Genomic DNA, 4,276 nt, shown 5'->3' with positions numbered 1-4,276 from the left:
AAGCCTCTTGGATTATAAAAGCTGCTTACGCTTCACGAGGAGCGCAGCAAACTCACTCTGTACTAAATGCCAGGATAACCCACTGGCTGGGCCTCTCCTCGGACCCAAGGGTCCCTGGATGGGGTGGCGGATCTCTGCTGGATTCCTGAAGCCTACTGCGTGCAGCCAGGACCCGGGAGTACGGCTAAAATCTCCAGAGGCCATCCAGTTCCACTACCTGCGGCGCGCGTGCGCGCACACACGTGTGCGCGCGCACACACACACACACACACACACACACACACACACGGCCCCTCCTAGCCGAGATAAGATCTGAGATTCCCTTTCTTCCTTCCCCAGGTTTCTGGGAGACCAGGAACAGCACTCAGATCACCTGAGTCTCTCCAAGGATAGAGACCTCCCCTCCCTTTTCTGGTGCTTACGGAACAGTAAGAAAGCGAGGTTAGGTGCAGAAGGGCCTCGCCATTCCTGGCCCCCAGGGGATGTGGGTGCCGAGAGGTGGAGCCAGCAGCCCAGGCCTCTCCGCATTGGGCGGGCTCCGCAGGTAACCCGAAGCTTGGCGGAGAGGTGCATAAATAAAGTGTGGAATTAGCACCACCTCCTTGAAAGGGGCTGAGTCCTACTTCTTCACCTTTGCCTTGGAAAAACCGGCTTCTCTCTCTTTTATTGCCTGTGCTGAAAGTTCAACTGAGCCCCACTATACTCCAAACTCTTTCTTTCTGGCTGAATTTGCTCCCCTCTACTCAATCTCCCCTTTCCTCTGCTTTCATATGCTTTTTTAATTAAAGGTAAAGTGACTGTTCAGGACCGGCCCTCACCTGCTCTCAGGACCCATTTCTGTTCTGCATGGGCCCGCTCAGCTGGACATTTTATACAGTAAGTGCTCCTCGTTTCTTATTCCCAGTCCTCAAACCTTAGGAGTGAAAGAACATTCCAAGACTTGGAATTCCTTTTCTTCCTCTCATACGCACGAGTCTCCAGCCATCTCTTTGTTCTGAATTATCTTATGAAAAAAATCTATGTATTATTTTGAATCAAGCTCAAAGGAGGCCCTGTTACCTGAAGGTACAGACACTCATACTGACAGGTGAGTCTGAAATCTCCGGATTGGGGGGTGGGGGGCATTGGAAAACCAAAGCCAAGAGGCTCCATCAGGAGAATCATTGGGCAAAAAGAGAAGAGAGTGAGCTGTGGAAAAAGCCACAGTCACTGGAAGTTGATTATCAACTTCCCCCAAGGCTAAAAGAACTGAACCTGCTGTATTTTCACCAAAACCCCAGTCAGTTCCATGTTCTCTTGGAGACTGCCAGGGATCCCAGGCAATAAATCTCACTGATAATGGGAACTGGCGTGGTGAGGTGGGAGCTAATCAGTTAAGTACCATGATTGCAGTTCTGTCTGGTTTCGTGGAATTTTACCCAATTAGAGGAACAGGGGGTTGACTGGCTTTTCAGTCCTGGGCTAGAGGGTGCAGCCCTAACAGGAGATTCAGGACCTGGGTTCCATTCTTTGGTTCTCATGTCCAAGTTGGTTTTATTAGGAAGTTATTTAAGGCACAGTCCTGAAGGCGGTTGGGCAGCACAGGAGGGCAGTCAGGGGATGAACTTACTCTATAGCCAAATACATGTGTGGTTTGCTTCTCTAAATAAACCCCACACTGCAAGTGGCCAAGGCAAAGGTCACTGGGACATCAAGTTGGTGAAGACATATTGGGCAGAAGAATCTTGAACTTGAGGTATGGGGTCCAGAGTGGGTCAAGTTTCCTGATACAGGTTTCAGCTCGTCCTTTCCTGTCTGTCTTGTTGCAGCTGCAGGTCTGTAGGGTGAGGGGAGGGTGATAAGGGAAGGGCCTGCCTTTTCTGGGCTCTCTAATATCAGTGCTACCTCCTATTCGCACGGCCGTTCACAGTTAAAGTGCTTTTACAGACTCTGCCATCGCTGGAGTATCCACCCTGGACGTTAAGGACCCCATATGAGGGTGATGCTCTCTGCACACTCCGATTGAGGATTTGAAGAATCTGGTGGACGGTGCATGTTGGGAGGGGTAAGAGTGGGGTAAGGGGGTTCTGGAGGGAGAGGAATTGTCCCTTGTGCTCTCTGACTTGGGCTGAAATCCAGAGAGAAAGCAAAGAATCCTTCCATCCCAGAGCTATTTCCTCCCATCATCGCCTGCCATCATTTATCAGAGCCAAACAGGTTGGTCTCTTTCTTCCTTTAACTATGAAATGGTTCAAAGACAGTGCAGGGGGACCATATCATCTAGATCATTCGCAAGTGGGGCACATTTCTCTCTCATGATCGAGAACCATGAGTACTTACGAAGAAGGCTGATGGGAGAGGATGGGCCAGCCTCCTTCCTCCCGGTACCCAGATCCCTGCCCCCAGCACACCCTGTGTTCGCCCTGAGCAAGGAAAGTGGGGCTCTGCCTCAGCAATAGCTGGAACCCCGAGCCCTTGTTGAAGAGCCTTTTTGAGATGCCCAATGCCCGGGTGGTTGGACGGGGGTGGGGAGCCACGTTACAAGCTGCTGCCTCCCTGCTTCGGGCCAGAACAAGCTCCAGGAAGAAAGTATTCCAAACAACAGGGTGGATCTGCCCTAACTCACCCAGTCTGCAAGTCAGTGCTGAGAACAGCCTTTTATGGGGCTTACACTGAGCCCAGGGCACGTCTGAACACAGCGAGGAAGGGGTGGGGCAGTAACTACACAGCAACGGGTGGATGGCATTTCTTTTTAGGAGGACAGAGAGCTCTCAGAGGGTTTCCATCCTCTCTGTTTATCGGTCTCTGAAACCCAGGTTATGGTCTCCCTCTCCACATTCCACTTCCCCAAGCCTGGAGAAGATGTAGTGGTGCTATTTCCAGGCAGGTTTGGGAAAGCATGGGGGGCCCCTGGTAAGTGGCCGTCCTAGATGAGTCTGTAGGAGTGAGAGCAAGAAGCCTCACCCTCATGTGCCCTCCTCCCCCAGCCCCGTCAAGGGCGCCTGGCCCCGGCCGGCCGTTCTTCCTCCCATTTCGCACCCGCAAACGGGCCTGCCAAGTGCTGCTCACGCTTTCTGGACAGTGTGTTCTGGAGAGGAACGCCCCCACCCCTGCCTTCCACCACCTTGGTAGGCAAGTGCACAGTAGATGGATTCTTCTAAAGCAATTTCAGAACACCTGCCTTCTGCAGCCAGGACCAAGCTCAGTTATGGCACACGCAGGGCGACACAGACCAAAGGGGAGGACGACCAGCGTCCAGCTAGGTAAACGCAGAGAAGTTTCCACACGGACTGGTGTGGAACGGCTGCTTCCAGGGCAAGAAACGGCAAGGGTCCCAGTCCCGCAGGCCATCCCCACCACTCAGCATCTTCGGTGCTGCAGACACAGGGGGGCCTTGGTGAGCTGGATCTCTGCAGCTCCTGGGAGGAAGTGATCCTGGGGAAGATGTGAGTACTCAGATCTCCCACACCTCCCAAGTCTGTGATTCAAAGATCCTGAAGGCTTTCGGCCAGGCAACAACCCTGCGTGCAGAGGCCGGGGTTGCCACGTGGCCCACCCTCTGAGAAAAAGACCTCAAACAGTCCATGTGTTTCTCTTGTCCTTCATTCCACCGGAGTCTGTCTCATACCCAACCAGATTTCAGTGGAGTGAAGTTCAGGAGGCGTGGAGCTGACACCAGAGCAGCTGCAACAGTAGCTCTGACTTGGAAAAGGAAAGGCCCAGTGAGAGGTGTGAGAGATGCAGACATCTGCTGTGCGTATCCTTCCGCAGATGGGATGGGCGATGGGCAGATTGGCAAAAGCACCACAGATGGGATCTGCTTATTCTTTCTAAAATGGATGCTATGGACGTGTGTGTTTTCTGTAACTCATAAAAATTAAAAGTTTTCTGTCTCTGTGATTCATGCTGTTGGATGCGGACTCCCTGGCCTTCTAAGTCACCTCCCCTTTGAGCTAAAACGGAGACATGGGCTTGAACAACCGGCACAGAATCCCTGCTCTCCTTGGGTTCCCCAGGCAGGTGGCTGGAACACTGTTTGAAATCAGCAAGGAACCCTACTGCCCTCAGCCTCCATGCAGTGCCAGCAGGACCTGCAGAATGCGCTAAAAAAACTCTATTAAGATGTTTAAAACCCACTTATATTGTAATAAAATAAATGTAAGTAAGATTTAAGTGAGGGCAGATTGCAGATATTTGAGATGCTATACAAGATATATCTCATATAGTACGGGTGTAAATTCTGTAAAGGTTAATGCACTTCAACATATTTGACACATAAAAATGTCAGGTCTAACAT

The 4,276-nt window shown here is 51.6% G+C and overlaps 1 long non-coding RNA gene across 1 annotated transcript; it reads left to right on the top strand.

The window, feature by feature from the left end:
• Window positions 1–737: 737 nt before the first annotated feature.
• Window positions 738–3,872, top strand: LOC118890138. The gene is made up of 3 exons (XR_005018682.1): window positions 738–876; window positions 1,040–1,087; window positions 1,927–3,872. It is a non-coding gene; the product is annotated as an uncharacterized LOC118890138 (long non-coding RNA).
• The last annotated feature ends 404 nt before the right edge of the window (window positions 3,873–4,276 follow it).

Source organism: Balaenoptera musculus, chromosome 1, assembly GCF_009873245.2.
Source record: "Balaenoptera musculus isolate JJ_BM4_2016_0621 chromosome 1, mBalMus1.pri.v3, whole genome shotgun sequence".
NCBI classification, from domain to species: domain Eukaryota; kingdom Metazoa; phylum Chordata; class Mammalia; order Artiodactyla; family Balaenopteridae; genus Balaenoptera; species Balaenoptera musculus.
Note: the sequence above shows the minus strand (reverse complement) of the source record. Positions and strands in the feature narration are given on the sequence as shown.